We start from the raw sequence: 22939 nt of genomic DNA, 5'->3' as shown, positions 1-22939 counted from the left end.
TAGATGAAAAGTAGCAGAGTCTGTTTCACTTTCAAGTTTTAATAGGAGAAACTTATAACATGTAATAGCTGTTACATGAATAACTTCAGAGCTTTTGGAGAGGTCTGAATCTCTATGAGTGAGGGCTTCCCTGACTCACAAAGTTAAAAATAGTAAAACAAACAATTTGAAAAACCAATCAACCAATTAAATACAAACACTAAGTCCAAAGGGGTTCCCTGGTTTTAAAACCACTTATGGAATGCACAACCATTGAAGAGGCTTACTCTGCATTCTGCTTTACTCAGGCCCGGTACATGAGCAAGTGTGAAAGCAAAATTCAAAATGTTATGTGAAGTGACCATTTCATTGTTGAAACCATGACCCAAAAGAAATTTTCTCTTTTGAAACTTCATACATTATCCATATATGTTCTCAAAGGGAAGGAATACACAGGATTTAGGCTGAATTTTTTTGTCAGTATTTTGTGTTCCACCAGATTTATTTGAAGATTTCCTGTCCTACATCCACCGCCCAATGCAGAAGGCCACACATAGGAGAACCAACATGAGAAGTTCACTTCTACAGCCTGATTATATCATCATGAGAATATAATTTTCCTTTCATCATCAAAGGTTTTTACATCAGATTAACCAGCTCTCTTGCTTTCCCATGTTTTTCCCTGGTTTTTGTACCTTGAAATGGGTGTGCACTCTTCTCAGGCTTGATATCCATCTTCCCCTGTATTTCCAAACATATTCATCTGGGAAACATGTAAAGATCTTATTTGGGGCTTGTTTCATTGTTTTCAAATATCTGCCGTTGAAATTCAACTTCCACCACTGTCTCTCATATCCAAAGCTATGTGCTTGCAGAGGATTTCGGCTGGGAAATTTCACAGAAAGCTCTTATGCTGCAGGTGAATGATGCCAGCAAGTCTTGACTGAATAGCTTAGGGAACAGTACTCAGCCAAATGACAGACATGACAAGGGAAAAGCGTATGCTCAAGGATAGGACATGGCAGAGATCATCTGCCAGGCCCTGGCATATTTCATATCCCATTGAAAGTACATCCATGTGTAGATTGGCAAGCATTTCCATCCACAAATTCTGAGCAGTGAAGCCTTCAGAGAGAATATTGTGGCACACCAGGCCAAGAATATTCATCCTATTTAAAACTTGCCCTACAAGGTCCTCTGTGCCACTGAGGTCTCCATGGCAACGCCCAGCATTGGGACTCAGGTCTCCTACTGCACACTTGTGTCCTAGAGCCTAAAGTCCAGCTAACAATGGTGCTCAGCCAATTGCAGCCCAGTGTGGTTTCCTGGCAACCACAAGCTTGTGGATTTCTGTGAACTGTTTCAGCCCAACTCTGCAGCTTTCCACCTCATACAACCACAGCCATTCCAATCATGCAGTATTTGATTAGTCTCTCTATGTTGCCTCAGAATTTTTTTTACAGTTGTAGTGATCAAGAAAATTTGACATATTTTGAGAAGTGGAGGGAAGTAATTGAAAGACCTTTCGGTCTGTCTGTGGTCGATGGGTTCCAAACTTGACTACCCCAGTCTTTTAAATTTTCAAACCTAGAGCCTAAAATCCACCTCACAATGATGTTCAGCCAGTCTCAGCCCAGTGTGGTTGCCTGGCAACCACAAGCCTGTAGGTTTCTGTGAACAGTTTCAGCCCAACTCTGCAGCTTTCCACCTCATAAAACCACAGCCATTCCAATCGTGCAGTATTTGATTAACCTCTCTAAGTTGCCTCAGAATTTTCTTTGAAGTTGTGGTGATCAAGCAAATTTGACATATTTTGAAAAGTGGAGGGAAGTAGTTGGCTCTGTCTTTAGCTCTGTTGGTGGTACATGGGGTCCAAACTTGACTAGCCCAGTCTATTCAATTTTCAAACTTAGAAAGCCAAATGTTTCAGGGGAGGAAAGAAAATGCCACAATGATTTGGGTTCTGCCAAGTTTCTGGTGGCTTGGGAAGCAAACCTGCAAACCATACATGCAGTCTCTGCTGGATTACTGCCACCATGGTAGTATCAGTTAGCACTAAAAGCCAGGAAGTAGAAGATGAGTCCCAAAATGAAAGTGAATCCTTGCAGTGCATGAATATTTGGAGTGCCTGCTTCAACTATCCAGCTTCCTCGGGGTTCACTTGTCTGCAATCGCTATTTCAAGGAGCTCTGCAGCCATTCCAGCATAACCCTGAACACTAAACATGAGGTACTAGCTCAATACCTAAACCAACATAATGCTAGATAGCTTATCACCAGCAGGTTTTCTCAGAATTCAAATGTAACATGGTGAAAGGGAAACCCTTAGAAAAGGGATGCAAATGCCCCTTTCACTAAAAATCCCAGGTATTTTCTCATGGCATGGAATATTTAGACTCCACAACTCATGTAGTGAACCCAGGGACCTGGATCAAGTGTGTCTACTTTTCTGTTGTCCTCTTTTTGGAAACAGCATCTTATGTAGTTGTTGAAAGAGGCCTTGAGATAAATTCGTAGCCCAAGATGGACTGGAACTCCCAAGGATCCATCCACCTCATCCCCCAGATTGCTGGGATTATAGGCATGAGCGGCCATGCCAAGCATGTGCACAGAGATTCTTACATAATTTGTGAAATCCCACTACTGGTCTATAGGTAGCTTCTGTGCTTCAGACTTTAGGAATATGCCTCTCTTTGTTTTGGCTCCCCTTGTTCAGGTGTCCATTTCTATTGTGATAAGCTCCAAGGCCCCAGGCAAGGGGGTGGCTGCCCTTCCTCTGGTGTGTCCTTGGATGATTACAGCCCAGGTGAACAGGGTTCAAATATATTGGATCCTGTGCATTTGAAGAGGAAATGAGTAAAGATTCATGAGTTAATGTGGACATGCCAGGGAATTGAGGGGCCATGATAGAGACAAAACTTCAGGCCATGGGCTGAAGGCTGAGGCTTCTGTACCTCTAGCTTCTTGAATAGTGGACCTGCTGAGCAATTGTGTGCTCTCAAATGTAATTTGATGGGTTTTGTTTTAATTTATTTTCTTTTTTGCTTTGGTTTTTTACATGGAAGGAACAGTACCATGGTTTGACGAAGCTGGAGTGTCTTACCTAAGAGAAATTTGAAAAAAGGGGCACTTCAGTAGCCAAGAATTTCTGAAATGCCCTTGGCGTTTTAAAAACAGTGACATAAACTTCAGCGGGTCATGTCCATGTCTCTTTACAAAAGATTTTACCTCCTATTTCATAGGAATTACTGTTTCTTTGAAAGGTCAACCTGCACTGAAACAAAGATAATCCCTCCTTTCCTCATTGGGCTTGAAACCACATCCTTTGTTACTTATATTTTCTTATGCAGAAACACTTGGAGATGAATACAGCAAGAGTTTCCCATTGGTGGAAATTCCACGGAGACACATGAAGTAATACTGCACAACTTCAAGTGAAGTGCACTGTCCCTTGACAATGGCAAGTCTGCGCAAACCTCTAGTAACTGAAAATGTTAGAAAGTCTGAAAGTGAGTGAATGAAAAGGGGCCTCTCCACATTTGGACACGGCCTATCCTGAAGCACACATCTGTGGAAAAAGTAATTATGAGAGACGAATGAACTCCCAAAACGGAATGGAAATTTTCTTGTTTAGGCCTGGAACGCTATGGCCTGGAGCCCTGTGGTTCTAACTGGATGAGCAAAGTGTGGGCAGAGATCAAATTAAAACACACACCATTTAGGGAACTCGATATTTAACCAGGTGTCCAGAGTAGTGGCAAACTGTACTTGTGTCAATTTGCTCAAATCCTGTCTTCACAAGAAAGTAAATTCCAGCACGACCAGTGACTAGAGGAGGACACATTTCAAAGGACTTGTAAAAAGTCCAACACTGAATTTAGCCCAACACTGAATTTAGATGAAAAGTAGCAGAGTCTGTTTCTCTTTCAAGTTTTAATAGGAGAAACTTATAACATGTAATAGCTGTTACATGAATAACTTCAGAGCTTTTGGAGAGGTCTGAATCTCTATGAGTGAGGGCTTCCCTGACTCACAAAGTTAAAAATAGTAAAACAAACAATTTGAAAAACCAATCAACCAATTAAATACAAACACTAAGTCCAAAGGGGTTCCCTGGTTTTAAAACCACTTATGGAATGCACAACCATTGAAGAGGCTTACTCTGCATTCTGCTTTACTCAGGCCCGGTACATGAGCAAGTGTAAAGCAAAATTCAAAATGTTATGTGAAGTGACCATTTCATTGTTGAAACCATGACCCAAAAGACATTTTCTCTTTTGAAACTTCATACATTATCCATATATGTTCTCAAAGGGAAGGAATACACAGGATTTAGCCTGAATTTTTTTTCAGTATTTTGTGTTCCACCAGATAATTTGAAGATCTCCTGTCCTGCATCCACTGCCCAATGCAGAAGGCCACACATAGGAGAACCAACATGAGAAGTTCACTTCTACAGCCTGATTATATCATCATGAGAATATAATTTTCCTTTCATCATCAAAGGTTTTTACATCAGATTAACCAGCTCTCTTGCTTTCCCATGTTTTTCCCGGGTTTTTGTATCTTGAAATGGGTGTGCACTCTTCTCAGGCTTGATATCCATCTTCCCCTGTATTTCCAAACATATTCATCTGGGAAACATGTAAAGATCTTATTCGGGGCTTGTTTCATTGTTTTCAAATATCTGCCCTTGAAATTCAACTTCCACCACTGTCTCTCATATCCAAAGCTATGTGCTTGCAGAGGATTTCTGCTGAGAAATTTCACAGAAAGCTCTTATACTGCAGGTGAATGATGCCAGCAAGTCTTGACTGAATAGCTTAGGGAACAGTACTCAGCCAAATGACAGACATGACAAGGGAAAAGCGTATGCTCAATGATAGGACATGGCAGAGATCATCTGCCAGGCCCTGGCATATTTCATATCCCATTGAAAGTACATCCATGTGTAGATTGGCAAGCATTTCCATCCACAAATTCTGAGCAGTGAAGCCTTCAGAGAGAATATTGTGGCACACCAGGCCAAGAATATTCATCCTATTTAAAACTTGCCCTACAAGGTCCTCTGTGCCACTGAGGTCTCCATGGCAACGCCCAGCATTGTGACTCAGGTCTCCTACTGCACACTTGTGTCCTAGAGCCTAAAGTCCAGCTAACAATGGTGCTCAGCCAATTGCAGCCCAGTGTGGTTTCCTGGCAACCACAAGCTTGTGGATTTCTGTGAACTGTTTCAGCCCAACTCTGCAGCTTTCCACCTCATACAACCACAGCCATTCCAATCATGCAGTATTTGATTAGTCTCTCTATGTTGCCTCAGAATTTTTTTTACAGTTGTAGTGATCAAGAAAATTTGACATATTTTGAGAATTGGAGGGAAGTAATTGAAAGACCTTTTGGTCTGTCTGTGGTCGATGGGTTCCAAACTTGACTACCCCAGTCTTTTAAATTTTCAAACCTAGAGCCTAAAATCCACCTCACAGTGATGTTCAGCCAGTCTCAGCCCAGTGTGGTTGCCTGGCAACCACAAGCCTGTGGGTTTCTGTGAACAGTTTCAGCCCAACTCTGCAGCTTTCCACCTCATAAAACCACAGCCATTCCAATCGTGCAGTATTTGATTAACCTCTCTAAGTTGCCTCAGAATTTTCTTTGAAGTTGTGGTGATCAAGCAAATTTGACATATTTTGACAAGTGGAGGGAAGTAGTTGGCTCTGTCTTTAGCTCTGTTGGTGGTACATGGGGTCCAAACTTGACTAGCCCAGTCTATTCAATTTTCAAACTTAGAAAGCCAAATGTTTCAGGGGAGGAAAGAAAATGCCACAATGATTTGGGTTCTGCCAAGTTTCTGGTGGCTTGGGAAGCAAACCTGCAAACCATACATGCAGTCTCTGCTGGATTACTGCCACCATGGTAGTATCAGTTAGCACTAAAAGCCAGGAAGTAGAAGATGAGTCCCAAAATGAAAGTGAATCCTTGCAGTGCATGAATATTTGGAGTGCCTGCTTCAACTATCCAGCTTCCTCGGGGTTCACTTGTCTGCAATCGCTATTTCAAGGAGCTCTGCAGCCATTCCAGCATAACCCTGAACACTAAACATGAGGTACTAGCTCAATACCTAAACCAACATAATGCTAGATAGCTTATCACCAGCAGGTTTTCTCAGAATTCAAATGTAACATGGTGAAAGGGAAACCCTTAGAAAAGGGATGCAAATGCCCCTTTCACTAAAAATCCCAGGTATTTTCTCATGGCATGGAATATTTAGACTCCACAACTCATGTAGTGAACCCAGGGACCTGGATCAAGTGTGTCTACTTTTCTGTTGTCCTCTTTTTGGAAACAGCATCTTATGTAGTTGTTGAAAGAGGCCTTGAGATAAATTCGTAGCCCAAGATGGACTGGAACTCCCAAGGATCCATCCACCTCATCCCCCAGATTGCTGGGATTATAGGCATGAGCGGCCATGCCAAGCATGTGCACAGAGATTCTTACATAATTTGTGAAATCCCACTACTGGTCTATAGGTAGCTTCTGTGCTTCAGACTTTAGGAATATGCCTCTCTTTGTTTTGGCTCCCCTTGTTCAGGTGTCCATTTCTATTGTGATAAGCTCCAAGGCCCCAGGCAAGGGGGTGGCTGCCCTTCCTCTGGTGTGTCCTTGGATGATTACAGCCCAGGTGAACAGGGTTCAAATATATTGGATCCTGTGCATTTGAAGAGGAAATGAGTAAAGATTCATGAGTTAATGTGGACATGCCAGGGAATTGAGGGGCCATGATAGAGACAAAACTTCAGGCCATGGGCTGAAGGCTGAGGCTTCTGTACCTCTAGCTTCTTGAATAGTGGGCCTGCTGAGCAATTGTGTGCTCTCAAATGTAATTTGATGGGTTTTGTTTTAATTTATTTTCTTTTTTGCTCTGGTTTTTTACATGGAAGGAACAGTACCATGGTTTCACGAAGCTGGAGTGTCTTACCTAAGAGAAATTTGAAAAAAGGGGCACTTCAGTAGCCAAGAATTTCTGAAATGCCCTTGGCGTTTTAAAAAGTGTGACATAAACTTCAGCGGGTCATGTCCATGTCTCTTTACAAAAGATTTTACCTCCTATTTCATAGGAATTACTGTTTCTTTGAAAGGTCAACCTGCACTGAAACAAAGATAATCCCTCCTTTCCTCATTGGGCTTGAAACCACATCCTTTGTTACTTATATTTTCTTACCCAGAAACACTTGGAGATGAATACAGCAAGAGTTTCCCATTGGTGGAAATTCCACGGAGACACATGAAGTAATACTGCACAACTTCAAGTGAAGTGTACTGTCCCTTGACAATGGCAAGTCTGCGCAAACCTCTAGTAACTGAAAATCTTAGAAAGTCTGAAAGTGAGTGAATGAAAATGGGCCTCTCCACATTTGGACAGGGCCTATCCTGAAGCACACATCTGTGGAAAAAGTAATTATGAGAGACGAATGAACTCCCAAAACGGAATGGAAATTTTCTTGTTTAGGCCTGGAACGCTATTGCCTGGAGCCCTTTGGTTCTAAATGGATGAGCAAAGTGTGGGCAGAGATCAAAGTAAAACACACACCATTTAGGGAACTCGATATTTAACCAGGTGTCCAGAGTAGTGGCAAACTGTACTTGTGTCAATTTGCTCAAATCCTGTCTTCACAAGAAAGTAAATTCCAGCACGACCAGTGACTAGAGGAGGACACATTTCAAAGGACTTGTTAAAAGTCCAACACTGAATTTAGCCCAACACTGAATTTAGATGAAAAGTAGCAGAGTCTGTTTCTCTTTCAAGTTTTAATAGGAGAAACTTATAACATGTAATAGCTGTTACATGAATAACTTCAGAGCTTTTGGAGAGGTCTGAATCTCTATGAGTGAGGGCTTCCCTGACTCACAAAGTTAAAAATAGTAAAACAAATATTTGAAAAACCAATCAACCAATAAAATACAAACACTAAGTCCAAAGGGGTTCCCTGGTTTTAAAACCACTTATGGAATGCACAACCATTGAAGAGGCTTACTCTGCATTCTGCTTTACTCAGGCCCGGTACATGAGCAAGTGTGAAAGCAAAATTCAAAATGTTATGTGAAGTGACCATTTCATTGTTGAAACCATGACCCAAAAGACATTTTCTCTTTTGAAACTGCATACATTATCCATACATGTTCTCCAAGGGAAGGAATACACAGGATTTAGGCTGAATTTTTTTTTCAGTATTTTGTGTTCCACCAGATTTATTTGAAGATTTCCTGTCCTACATCCACCGCCCAATGCAGAAGGCCACACATAGGAGAACCAACATGAGAAGTTCACTCCTACAGCCTGATTATATCATCATGAGAATATAATTTTCCTTTCATCATCAAAGGTTTTTACATCAGATTAACCAGCTCTCTTGCTTTCCCATGTTTTTCCCTGGTTTTTGTACCTTGAAATGGGTGTGCACTCTTCTCAGGCTTGATATCCATCTTCCCCTGTATTTCCAAACATATTCATCTGGGAAACATGTAAAGATCTTATTCGGGGCTTGTTTCATTGTTTTCAAATATCTGCCCTTGAAATTCAACTTCCACCACTGTCTCTCATATCCAAAGCTATGTGCTTGCAGAGGATTTCTGCTGAGAAATTTCACAGAAAGCTCTTATACTGCAGGTGAATGATGCCAGCAAGTCTTGACTGAATAGCTTAGGGAACAGTACTCAGCCAAATGACAGACATGACAAGGGAAAAGTGTATGCTCAATGATAGGACATGGCAGAGATCATCTGCCAGGCCCTGGCATATTTCATATCCCATTGAAAGTACATCCATGTGTAGATTGGCAAGCATTTCCATCCACAAATTCTGAGCAGTGAAGCCTTCAGAGAGAATATTGTGGCACACCAGGCCAAGAATATTCATCCTATTTAAAACTTGCCCTACAAGGTCCTCTGTGCCACTGAGGTCTCCATGGCAACGCCCAGCATTGGGACTCAGGTCTCCTACTGCACACTTGTGTCCTAGAGCCTAAAGTCCAGCTAACAATGGTGCTCAGCCAATTGCAGCCCAGTGTGGTTTCCTGGCAACCACAAGCTTGTGGATTTCTGTGAACTGTTTCAGCCCAACTCTGCAGCTTTCCACCTCATACAACCACAGCCATTCCAATCATGCAGTATTTGATTAGTCTCTCTATGTTGCCTCAGAATTTTTTTTACAGTTGTAGTGATCAAGAAAATTTGACATATTTTGAGAAGTGGAGGGAAGTAATTGAAAGACCTTTCGGTCTGTCTGTGGTCGATGGGTTCCAAACTTGACTACCCCAGTCTTTTAAATTTTTAAACCTAGAGCCTAAAATCCACCTCACAATGATGTTCAGCCAGTCTCAGCCCAGTGTGGTTGCCTGGCAACCACAAGCCTGTAGGTTTCTGTGAACAGTTTCAGCCCAACTCTGCAGCTTTCCACCTCATAAAACCACAGCCATTCCAATCGTGCAGTATTTGATTAACCTCTCTAAGTTGCCTCAGAATTTTCTTTGAAGTTGTGGTGATCAAGCAAATTTGACATATTTTGAAAAGTGGAGGGAAGTAGTTGGCTCTGTCTTTAGCTCTGTTGGTGGTACATGGGGTCCAAACTTGACTAGCCCAGTCTATTCAATTTTCAAACTTAGAAAGCCAAATGTTTCAGGGGAGGAAAGAAAATGCCACAATGATTTGGGTTCTGCCAAGTTTCTGGTGGCTTGGGAAGCAAACCTGCAAACCATACATGCAGTCTCTGCTGGATTACTGCCACCATGGTAGTATCAGTTAGCACTAAAAGCCAGGAAGTAGAAGATGAGTCCCAAAATGAAAGTGAATCCTTGCAGTGCATGAATATTTGGAGTGCCTGCTTCAACTATCCAGCTTCCTCGGGGTTCACTTGTCTGCAATCGCTATTTCAAGGAGCTCTGCAGCCATTCCAGCATAACCCTGAACACTAAACATGAGGTACTAGCTCAATACCTAAACCAACATAATGCTAGATAGCTTATCACCAGCAGGTTTTCTCAGAATTCAAATGTAACATGGTGAAAGGGAAACCCTTAGAAAAGGGATGCAAATGCCCCTTTCACTAAAAATCCCAGGTATTTTCTCATGGCATGGAATATTTAGACTCCACAACTCATGTAGTGAACCCAGGGACCTGGATCAAGTGTGTCTACTTTTCTGTTGTCCTCTTTTTGGAAACAGCATCTTATGTAGTTGTTGAAAGAGGCCTTGAGATAAATTCGTAGCCCAAGATGGACTGGAACTCCCAAGGATCCATCCACCTCATCCCCCAGATTGCTGGGATTATAGGCATGAGCGGCCATGCCAAGCATGTGCACAGAGATTCTTACATAATTTGTGAAATCCCACTACTGGTCTATAGGTAGCTTCTGTGCTTCAGACTTTAGGAATATGCCTCTCTTTGTTTTGGCTCCCCTTGTTCAGGTGTCCATTTCTATTGTGATAAGCTCCAAGGCCCCAGGCAAGGGGGTGGCTGCCCTTCCTCTGGTGTGTCCTTGGATGATTACAGCCCAGGTGAACAGGGTTCAAATATATTGGATCCTGTGCATTTGAAGAGGAAATGAGTAAAGATTCATGAGTTAATGTGGACATGCCAGGGAATTGAGGGGCCATGATAGAGACAAAACTTCAGGCCATGGGCTGAAGGCTGAGGCTTCTGTACCTCTAGCTTCTTGAATAGTGGACCTGCTGAGCAATTGTGTGCTCTCAAATGTAATTTGATGGGTTTTGTTTTAATTTATTTTCTTTTTTGCTTTGGTTTTTTACATGGAAGGAACAGTACCATGGTTTGACGAAGCTGGAGTGTCTTACCTAAGAGAAATTTGAAAAAAGGGGCACTTCAGTAGCCAAGAATTTCTGAAATGCCCTTGGCGTTTTAAAAACAGTGACATAAACTTCAGCGGGTCATGTCCATGTCTCTTTACAAAAGATTTTACCTCCTATTTCATAGGAATTACTGTTTCTTTGAAAGGTCAACCTGCACTGAAACAAAGATAATCCCTCCTTTCCTCATTGGGCTTGAAACCACATCCTTTGTTACTTATATTTTCTTATGCAGAAACACTTGGAGATGAATACAGCAAGAGTTTCCCATTGGTGGAAATTCCACGGAGACACATGAAGTAATACTGCACAACTTCAAGTGAAGTGCACTGTCCCTTGACAATGGCAAGTCTGCGCAAACCTCTAGTAACTGAAAATGTTAGAAAGTCTGAAAGTGAGTGAATGAAAAGGGGCCTCTCCACATTTGGACACGGCCTATCCTGAAGCACACATCTGTGGAAAAAGTAATTATGAGAGACGAATGAACTCCCAAAACGGAATGGAAATTTTCTTGTTTAGGCCTGGAACGCTATGGCCTGGAGCCCTGTGGTTCTAACTGGATGAGCAAAGTGTGGGCAGAGATCAAATTAAAACACACACCATTTAGGGAACTCGATATTTAACCAGGTGTCCAGAGTAGTGGCAAACTGTACTTGTGTCAATTTGCTCAAATCCTGTCTTCACAAGAAAGTAAATTCCAGCACGACCAGTGACTAGAGGAGGACACATTTCAAAGGACTTGTAAAAAGTCCAACACTGAATTTAGCCCAACACTGAATTTAGATGAAAAGTAGCAGAGTCTGTTTCTCTTTCAAGTTTTAATAGGAGAAACTTATAACATGTAATAGCTGTTACATGAATAACTTCAGAGCTTTTGGAGAGGTCTGAATCTCTATGAGTGAGGGCTTCCCTGACTCACAAAGTTAAAAATAGTAAAACAAACAATTTGAAAAACCAATCAACCAATTAAATACAAACACTAAGTCCAAAGGGGTTCCCTGGTTTTAAAACCACTTATGGAATGCACAACCATTGAAGAGGCTTACTCTGCATTCTGCTTTACTCAGGCCCGGTACATGAGCAAGTGTAAAGCAAAATTCAAAATGTTATGTGAAGTGACCATTTCATTGTTGAAACCATGACCCAAAAGACATTTTCTCTTTTGAAACTTCATACATTATCCATATATGTTCTCAAAGGGAAGGAATACACAGGATTTAGCCTGAATTTTTTTTCAGTATTTTGTGTTCCACCAGATAATTTGAAGATCTCCTGTCCTGCATCCACTGCCCAATGCAGAAGGCCACACATAGGAGAACCAACATGAGAAGTTCACTTCTACAGCCTGATTATATCATCATGAGAATATAATTTTCCTTTCATCATCAAAGGTTTTTACATCAGATTAACCAGCTCTCTTGCTTTCCCATGTTTTTCCCGGGTTTTTGTATCTTGAAATGGGTGTGCACTCTTCTCAGGCTTGATATCCATCTTCCCCTGTATTTCCAAACATATTCATCTGGGAAACATGTAAAGATCTTATTCGGGGCTTGTTTCATTGTTTTCAAATATCTGCCCTTGAAATTCAACTTCCACCACTGTCTCTCATATCCAAAGCTATGTGCTTGCAGAGGATTTCTGCTGAGAAATTTCACAGAAAGCTCTTATACTGCAGGTGAATGATGCCAGCAAGTCTTGACTGAATAGCTTAGGGAACAGTACTCAGCCAAATGACAGACATGACAAGGGAAAAGCGTATGCTCAATGATAGGACATGGCAGAGATCATCTGCCAGGCCCTGGCATATTTCATATCCCATTGAAAGTACATCCATGTGTAGATTGGCAAGCATTTCCATCCACAAATTCTGAGCAGTGAAGCCTTCAGAGAGAATATTGTGGCACACCAGGCCAAGAATATTCATCCTATTTAAAACTTGCCCTACAAGGTCCTCTGTGCCACTGAGGTCTCCATGGCAACGCCCAGCATTGTGACTCAGGTCTCCTACTGCACACTTGTGTCCTAGAGCCTAAAGTCCAGCTAACAATGGTGCTCAGCCAATTGCAGCCCAGTGTGGTTTCCTGGCAACCACAAGCTTGTGGATTTCTGTGAACTGTTTCAGCCCAACTCTGCAGCTTTCCACCTCATACAACCACAGCCATTCCAATCATGCAGTATTTGATTAGTCTCTCGATGTTGCCTCAGAATTTTTTTTACAGTTGTAGTGATCAAGAAAATTTGACATATTTTGAGAATTGGAGGGAAGTAATTGAAAGACCTTTTGGTCTGTCTGTGGTCGATGGGTTCCAAACTTGACTACCCCAGTCTTTTAAATTTTCAAACCTAGAGCCTAAAATCCACCTCACAGTGATGTTCAGCCAGTCTCAGCCCAGTGTGGTTGCCTGGCAACCACAAGCCTGTGGGTTTCTGTGAACAGTTTCAGCCCAACTCTGCAGCTTTCCACCTCATAAAACCACAGCCATTCCAATCGTGCAGTATTTGATTAACCTCTCTAAGTTGCCTCAGAATTTTCTTTGAAGTTGTGGTGATCAAGCAAATTTGACATATTTTGACAAGTGGAGGGAAGTAGTTGGCTCTGTCTTTAGCTCTGTTGGTGGTACATGGGGTCCAAACTTGACTAGCCCAGTCTATTCAATTTTCAAACTTAGAAAGCCAAATGTTTCAGGGGAGGAAAGAAAATGCCACAATGATTTGGGTTCTGCCAAGTTTCTGGTGGCTTGGGAAGCAAACCTGCAAACCATACATGCAGTCTCTGCTGGATTACTGCCACCATGGTAGTATCAGTTAGCACTAAAAGCCAGGAAGTAGAAGATGAGTCCCAAAATGAAAGTGAATCCTTGCAGTGCATGAATATTTGGAGTGCCTGCTTCAACTATCCAGCTTCCTCGGGGTTCACTTGTCTGCAATCGCTATTTCAAGGAGCTCTGCAGCCATTCCAGCATAACCCTGAACACTAAACATGAGGTACTAGCTCAATACCTAAACCAACATAATGCTAGATAGCTTATCACCAGCAGGTTTTCTCAGAATTCAAATGTAACATGGTGAAAGGGAAACCCTTAGAAAAGGGATGCAAATGCCCCTTTCACTAAAAATCCCAGGTATTTTCTCATGGCATGGAATATTTAGACTCCACAACTCATGTAGTGAACCCAGGGACCTGGATCAAGTGTGTCTACTTTTCTGTTGTCCTCTTTTTGGAAACAGCATCTTACGTAGTTGTTGAAAGAGGCCTTGAGATAAATTCGTAGCCCAAGATGGACTGGAACTCCCAAGGATCCATCCACCTCATCCCCCAGATTGCTGGGATTATAGGCATGAGCGGCCATGCCAAGCATGTGCACAGAGATTCTTACATAATTTGTGAAATCCCACTACTGGTCTATAGGTAGCTTCTGTGCTTCAGACTTTAGGAATATGCCTCTCTTTGTTTTGGCTCCCCTTGTTCAGGTGTCCATTTCTATTGTGATAAGCTCCAAGGCCCCAGGCAAGGGGGTGGCTGCCCTTCCTCTGGTGTGTCCTTGGATGATTACAGCCCAGGTGAACAGGGTTCAAATATATTGGATCCTGTGCATTTGAAGAGGAAATGAGTAAAGATTCATGAGTTAATGTGGACATGCCAGGGAATTGAGGGGCCATGATAGAGACAAAACTTCAGGCCATGGGCTGAAGGCTGAGGCTTCTGTACCTCTAGCTTCTTGAATAGTGGGCCTGCTGAGCAATTGTGTGCTCTCAAATGTAATTTGATGGGTTTTGTTTTAATTTATTTTCTTTTTTGCTCTGGTTTTTTACATGGAAGGAACAGTACCATGGTTTCACGAAGCTGGAGTGTCTTACCTAAGAGAAATTTGAAAAAAGGGGCACTTCAGTAGCCAAGAATTTCTGAAATGCCCTTGGCGTTTTAAAAAGTGTGACATAAACTTCAGCGGGTCATGTCCATGTCTCTTTACAAAAGATTTTACCTCCTATTTCATAGGAATTACTGTTTCTTTGAAAGGTCAACCTGCACTGAAACAAAGATAATCCCTCCTTTCCTCATTGGGCTTGAAACCACATCCTTTGTTACTTATATTTTCTTACCCAGAAACACTTGGAGATGAATACAGCAAGAGTTTCCCATTGGTGGAAATTCCACGGAGACACATGAAGTAATACTGCACAACTTCAAGTGAAGTGTACTGTCCCTTGACAATGGCAAGTCTGCGCAAACCTCTAGTAACTGAAAATCTTAGAAAGTCTGAAAGTGAGTGAATGAAAATGGGCCTCTCCACATTTGGACAGGGCCTATCCTGAAGCACACATCTGTGGAAAAAGTAATTATGAGAGACGAATGAACTCCCAAAACGGAATGGAAATTTTCTTGTTTAGGCCTGGAACGCTATTGCCTGGAGCCCTTTGGTTCTAAATGGATGAGCAAAGTGTGGGCAGAGATCAAAGTAAAACACACACCATTTAGGGAACTCGATATTTAACCAGGTGTCCAGAGTAGTGGCAAACTGTACTTGTGTCAATTTGCTCAAATCCTGTCTTCACAAGAAAGTAAATTCCAGCACGACCAGTGACTAGAGGAGGACACATTTCAAAGGACTTGTTAAAAGTCCAACACTGAATTTAGCCCAACACTGAATTTAGATGAAAAGTAGCAGAGTCTGTTTCTCTTTCAAGTTTTAATAGGAGAAACTTATAACATGTAATAGCTGTTACATGAATAACTTCAGAGCTTTTGGAGAGGTCTGAATCTCTATGAGTGAGGGCTTCCCTGACTCACAAAGTTAAAAATAGTAAAACAAATATTTGAAAAACCAATCAACCAATAAAATACAAACACTAAGTCCAAAGGGGTTCCCTGGTTTTAAAACCACTTATGGAATGCACAACCATTGAAGAGGCTTACTCTGCATTCTGCTTTACTCAGGCCCGGTACATGAGCAAGTGTGAAAGCAAAATTCAAAATGTTATGTGAAGTGACCATTTCATTGTTGAAACCATGACCCAAAAGACATTTTCTCTTTTGAAACTGCATACATTATCCATACATGTTCTCCAAGGGAAGGAATACACAGGATTTAGGCTGAATTTTTTTTTCAGTATTTTGTGTTCCACCAGATTTATTTGAAGATTTCCTGTCCTACATCCACCGCCCAATGCAGAAGGCCACACATAGGAGAACCAACATGAGAAGTTCACTCCTACAGCCTGATTATATCATCATGAGAATATAATTTTCCTTTCATCATCAAAGGTTTTTACATCAGATTAACCAGCTCTCTTGCTTTCCCATGTTTTTCCCTGGTTTTTGTACCTTGAAATGGGTGTGCACTCTTCTCAGGCTTGATATCCATCTTCCCCTGTATTTCCAAACATATTCATCTGGGAAACATGTAAAGATCTTATTCGGGGCTTGTTTCATTGTTTTCAAATATCTGCCCTTGAAATTCAACTTCCACCACTGTCTCTCATATCCAAAGCTATGTGCTTGCAGAGGATTTCTGCTGAGAAATTTCACAGAAAGCTCTTATACTGCAGGTGAATGATGCCAGCAAGTCTTGACTGAATAGCTTAGGGAACAGTACTCAGCCAAATGACAGACATGACAAGGGAAAAGTGTATGCTCAATGATAGGACATGGCAGAGATCATCTGCCAGGCCCTGGCATATTTCATATCCCATTGAAAGTACATCCATGTGTAGATTGGCAAGCATTTCCATCCACAAATTCTGAGCAGTGAAGCCTTCAGAGAGAATATTGTGGCACACCAGGCCAAGAATATTCATCCTTTTTAAAACTTGCCCTACAAGGTCCTCTGTGCCACTGAGGTCTCCATGGCAACGCCCAGCATTGTGACTCAGGTCTCCTACTGCACACTTGTGTCCTAGAGCCTAAAGTCCAGCTAACAATGGTGCTCAGCCAATTGCAGCCCAGTGTGGTTTCCTGGCAACCACAAGCTTGTGGATTTCTGTGAACTGTTTCAGCCCAACTCTGCAGCTTTCCACCTCATACAACCACAGCCATTCCAATCATGCAGTATTTGATTAGTCTCTCTATGTTGCCTCAGAATATTTTTTACAGTTGTAGTGATCAAGAAAATTTGACATATTTTGAGAAGTGGAGGTAAGTAATTGAAAGACCTTTTGGTCTGCTGTGGTCGATGGGTTCCAAACTTGACTACCCCAGTCTTTTAAATTTTCAAACCTAGAGCCTAAAATCCACATCACAGTGATGTTCAGCCACTCTCAGCCCAGTGTGGTTGCCTGGCAACCACAAGCCTGTGGGTTTCTGTGAACAGTTTCAGCCCAACTCTGCAGCTTTCCACCTCATAAAACCACAGCCATTCCAATCGTGCAGTATTTGATTAACCTCTCTAAGTTGCCTCAGAATTTTCTTTGAAGTTGTGGTGATCAAGCAAATTTGACATATTTTGACAAGTGGAGGGAAATAGTTGGCTCTGTCTTTAGCTCTGTTGGTGGTACATGGGGTCCAAACTTGACTAGCGCAGTCTATTCAATTTTCAAACTTAGAAAGCCAAATGTTTCAGGGGAGGAAAGAAAATGCCACAATGATTTGGGTTCTGCCAAGTTTCTTGTGGCTTGTGAAGCAAACCTGCAAACCATATATGCAGTCTCTGCTGTATTACTGCCACCATGGTAGTATCAGTTAGCACTAAAAGCCAGCAACCAGAAGATGAGTCCCAAAATGAAAGTGAATCCCTGCAATGCATGAATATTTGGAGTGCCTGCTTCAACTATCCAGCTTCCTCGGGGTTCACTTGTCTGCAATCGCTATTTCAAGGAGGTCTGCAGCCATTCCAGCATAACCCTGAACACTAAACATGAGGTACTAGCTCAATACCTAAACCAACATAATGCTAGATAGCTTATCACCAGCAGGTTTTCTCAGAATTCAAATGTAACATGGTGAAAGGGAAACCCTTAGAAAAGGGATGCAAATGCCCCTTTCACTAAAAATCCCAGGTATTTTCTCATGGCATGGAATATTTAGACTCCACAACTCATGTAGTGAACCCAGGGACCTGGACCAAGTGTGTCTACTTTTCTTTTGTCCTCTTTTTGGAAACAGCATCTTATGTAGTTGTTGAAAGAGGCCTTGAGATAAATTCATAACCCAAGATGGACTGGAACTCCCAAGGATCCATCCACCTCAGCCCCCAGATTGCTGGGATTATAGGCATGAGCGGCCATGCCAAGCATGTGCACAGAGATTCTTACATAATTTGTGAAATCCCACTACTGGTCTATAGGTAGCTTCTGTGCTTCAGACTTTAGGAATATGCCTCTCTTTGTTTTGTCTCCCCTTGTTCAGGTGTCCATTTCTATTGTGATAAGCTCCAAGGCCCCAGGCAAGTGGGTGGCTGCCCTTCCTCTGGTGTGTCCTTGGATGATTACAGCCCAGGTGAACAGGGTTCAAATATATTGGATCCTGTGCATTTGAAGAGGAAATGAGTAAAGATTCATGAGTTAAGGTGGACATGCCAGGGAATAGAGGGGCCATGATAGAGACAAAACTTCAGGCCATGGGCTGAAGGCTGAGGCTTCTGTACCTCTAGCTTCTTGAATAGTGGACCTGCTGAGCAATTGTGTGCTCTCAAATGTAATTTGATGGGTTTTGTTTGAATTTATTTTCTTTTTTGCTTTGATTTTACATGGAAGGAACAGTACCATGGTTTGACGAAGCTGGAGTGTCTTACCTAAGAGAAATTTGAAAAAAGGGGCACTTCAGTAGCCAAGAATTTCTGAAATGCCCTTGGCGTTTTAAAAACAGTGACATAAACTTGAGCGGGTCATGTCCATGTCTCTTTACAAAAGATTTTACCTCCTATTTCATAGGAATTACTGTTTCTTTGAAAGGTCAACCTGCACTGAAACAAAGATAATCCCTCCTTTCCTCATTGGGCTTGAAACCACATCCTTTGTTACTTATATTTTCTTATGCAGAAACACTTGGAGATGAATACAGCAAGAGTTTCCCATTGGTGGAAATTCCTCGGAGACACATGAAGTAATACTGCACAACTTCAAGTGAAGTGCACTGCCCCTTGACAATGGCAAGTCTGGGCAAACCTCTAGTAACTGAAAATCTTAGAAAGTCTGAAAGTGAGTGAATGAAAATGGGCCTCTCCACATTTGGACACGGCCTCTCCTGAAGCACACATCTGTAGAAAAAGTAATTATGAGAGACGAATGAACTCCCAAAACGGAATGGAAATTTTCTTGTTTAGGCCTGGAACGCTATGGTCTGGAGCCCTGTGGTTCTAACTGGATGAGCAAAGTGTGGGCAGAGATCAAAGTAAAACACACACCATTTAGGGAACTCGATATTTAACCAGGTGTCCAGAGTAGTGGCAAACTGTACTTGTGTCAATTTGCTCAAATCCTGTCTTCACAAGAAAGTAAATTCCAGCACGACCAGTGACTAGAGGAGGACACATTTCAAAGGACTTGTAAAAAGTCCAACACTGAATTTAGCCCAACACTGAATTTAGATGAAAAGTAGCAGAGTCTGTTTCTCTTTCAAGTTTTAATAGGAGAAACTTATAACATGTAATACCTGTTACATGAATAACTTCAGAGCTTTTGGAGAGGTCTGAATCTCTATGAGTGAGGGCTTCCCTGACTCACAAAGTTAAAAATAGTAAAACAAACAATTTGAAAAACCAATCAACCAATAAAATACAAACACTAAGTCCAAACGGGTTCCCTGGTTTTAAAACCACTTATGGAATGCACAACCATTGAAGAGGCTTACTCTGCATTCTGCTTTACTCAGGCCCGGTACATGAGCAAGTGTGAAAGCAAAATTCAAAATGTTATGTGAAGTGACCATTTCATTGTTGAAACCATGACCCAAAAGACATTTTCTCTTTTGAAACTTCATACATTATCCATATATGTTCTCAAAGGGAAGGAATACACAGGATTTAGGCTGAATTTTTTTTTCAGTATTTTGTGTTCCACCAGATTTATTTGAAGATCTCCTGTCCTACATCCACCGCCCAATGCAGAAGGCCACACATAGGAGAACCAACATGAGAAGTTCACTTCTACAGCCTGATTATATCATCATGAGAATATAATTTTCCTTTCATCATCAAAGGTTTTTACATCAGATTAACCAGCTCTCTTGCTTTCCCATGTTTTTCCCTGGTTTTTGTACCTTGAAATGGGTGTGCACTCTTCTCAGGCTTGATATCCATCTTCCCCTGTATTTCCAAACATATTCATCTGGGAAACATGTAAAGATCTTATTCGGGGCTTGTTTCATTGTTTTCAAATATCTGCCGTTGAAATTCAACTTCCACCACTGTCTCTCATATCCAAAGCTATGTGCTTGCAGAGGATTTCTGCTGGGAAATTTCACAGAAAGCTCTTATACTGCAGGTGAATGATGCCAGCAAGTCTTGACTGAATAGCTTAGGGAACAGTACTCAGCCAAATGACAGACATGACAAGGGAAAAGCGTATGCTCAATGATAGGACATGGCAGAGATCATCTGCCAGGCCCTGGCATATTTCATATCCCATTGAAAGTACATCCATGTGTAGATTGGCAAGCATTTCCATCCACAAATTCTGAGCAGTGAAGCCTTCAGAGAGAATATTGTGGCACACCAGGCCAAGAATATTCATCCTATTTAAAACTTGCCCTACAAGGTCCTCTGTGCCACTGAGGTCTCCATGGCAACGCCCAGCATTGTGACTCAGGTCTCCTACTGCACACTTGTGTCCTAGAGCCTAAAGTCCAGCTAACAATGGTGCTCAGCCAATTGCAGCCCAGTGTGGTTTCCTGGCAACCACAAGCTTGTGGATTTCTGTGAACTGTTTCAGCCCAACTCTGCAGCTTTCCACCTCATACAACCACAGCCATTCCAATCATGCAGTATTTGATTAGTCTCTCTATGTTGCCTCAGAATTTTTTTTACAGTTGTAGTGATCAAGAAAATTTGACATATTTTGAGAAGTGGAGGGAAGTAATTGAAAGACCTTTTGGTCTATCTGTGGTCGATGGGTTCCAAACTTGACTACCCCAGTCTTTTAAATTTTCAAACCTAGAGCCTAAAATCCACCTCACAGTGATGTTCAGCCAGTCTCAGCCCAGTGTGGTTGCCTGGCAACCACAAGCCTGTGGGTTTCTGTGAACAGTTTCAGCCCAACTCTGCAGCTTTCCACCTCATAAAACCACAGCCATTCCAATCGTGCAGTATTTGATTAACCTCTCTAAGTTGCCTCAGAATTTTCTTTGAAGTTGTGGTGATCAAGCAAATTTGACATATTTTGACAAGTGGAGGGAAGTAGTTGGCTCTGTCTTTAGCTCTGTTGGTGGTCCATGGGGTCCAAACTTGACTAGCCCAGTCTATTCAATCTTCAAACTTAGAAAGCCAAATGTTTCATGGGAGGAAAGAAAATGCCACAATGATTTGAGTTCTGCCAAGTTTCTGGTGGCTTGGGAAGCAAACCTGCAAACCATACATGCAGTCTCTGCTGGATTACTGCCACCATGGTAGTATCAGTTAGCACTAAAAGCCAGCAAGCAGAAGATGAGTCCCAAAATGAAAGTGAATCCTTGCAGTGCATGAATATTTGGAGTGCCTGCTTCAACTATCCAGCATCCTCGGGGTTCACTTGTCTGCAATCGCTATTTCAAGGAGCTCTGCAGCCATTCCAGCATAACCCTGAACACTAAACATGAGGTACTAGCTCAATACCTAAACCAACATAATGCTAGATAGCTTATCACCAGCAGGTTTTCTCAGAATTCAAATGTAACATGGTAAAAGGGAAACCCTTAGAAAAGGGATGCAAATGCCCCTTTCACTAAAAATCCCAGGTATTTTCTCATGGCATGGAATATTTAGACTCCACAACTCATGTAGTGAACCCAGGGACCGATACCAAGTGTGTCTACTTTTCTGTTGTCCTCTTTTTGGAAACAGCATCTTATGTAGTTGTTGAAAGAGGCCTTGAGATAAATTCGTAGCCCAAGATGGACTGGAACTATCAAGGATCCATCCACCTCAGCCCCCAGATTGCTGGGATTATAGGCATGAGCGGCCATGCCAAGCATGTGCACAGAGATTCTTACATAATTTGTGAAATCCCACTACTGGTCTATAGGTAGCTTCTGTGCTTCAGACTTTAGGAATATGCCTCTCTTTGTTTTGGCTCCCCTTGTTCAGGTGTCCATTTCTATTGTGATAAGCTCCAAGGTGCCAGGCAAGGGGGTGGCTGCCCTTCCTCTGGTGTGTCCTTGGATGATTACAGCCCAGGTGAACAGGGTTCAAATATATTGGATCCTGTGCATTTGAAGAGGAAATGAGTAAAAATTCATGAGTTAATGTGGACATGCCAGGGAATTGAGGGGCCATGATAGAGACAAAACTTCAGGCCATGGGCTGAAGGCTGAGGCTTCTGTACCTCTAGCTTCTTGAATGGTGGGCCTGCTGAGCAATTGTGTGCTCTCAAATGTAATTTGATGGGTTTTGTTTTAATTTATTTTCTTTTTTGCTTTGGTTTTTTACATGGAAGGAACAGTACCATGGTTTGACGAAGCTGGAGTGTCTTACCTAAGAGATATTTGAAAAAAGGGGCACTTCAGTAGCCAAGAATTTCTGAAATGCCCTTGGCGTTTTAAAAACAGTGACATAAACTTCAGCGGGTCATGTCCATGTCTCTTTACAAAAGATTTTACCTCCTATTTCATAGGAATTACTGTTTCTTTGAAAGGTCAACCTGCACTGAAACAAAGATAATCCCTCCTTTCCTCATTGGGCTTGAAACCACATCCTTTGTTACTTATATTTTCTTACCCAGAAACACTTGGAGATGAATACAGCAAGAGTTTCCCATTGGTGGAAATTCCACGGTGACACATGAAGTAATACTGCACAACTTCAAGTGAAGTGTACTGTCCCTTGACAATGGCAAGTCTGCGCAAACCTCTAGTAACTGAAAATCTTAGAAAGTCTGAAAGTGAGTGAATGAAAATGGGCCTCTCCACATTTGGACAGGGCCTATCCTGAAGCACACATCTGTGGAAAAAGTAATTATGAGAGACGAATGAACTCCCA

This window comes from Cavia porcellus, unplaced genomic scaffold (assembly GCF_034190915.1).
Source record: "Cavia porcellus strain 051 isolate PalLab524CR breed Dunkin Hartley unplaced genomic scaffold, mCavPor4.1 scaffold_45, whole genome shotgun sequence".
Taxonomy (NCBI): Eukaryota; Metazoa; Chordata; class Mammalia; order Rodentia; family Caviidae; genus Cavia; species Cavia porcellus.
Note: the sequence above shows the minus strand (reverse complement) of the source record.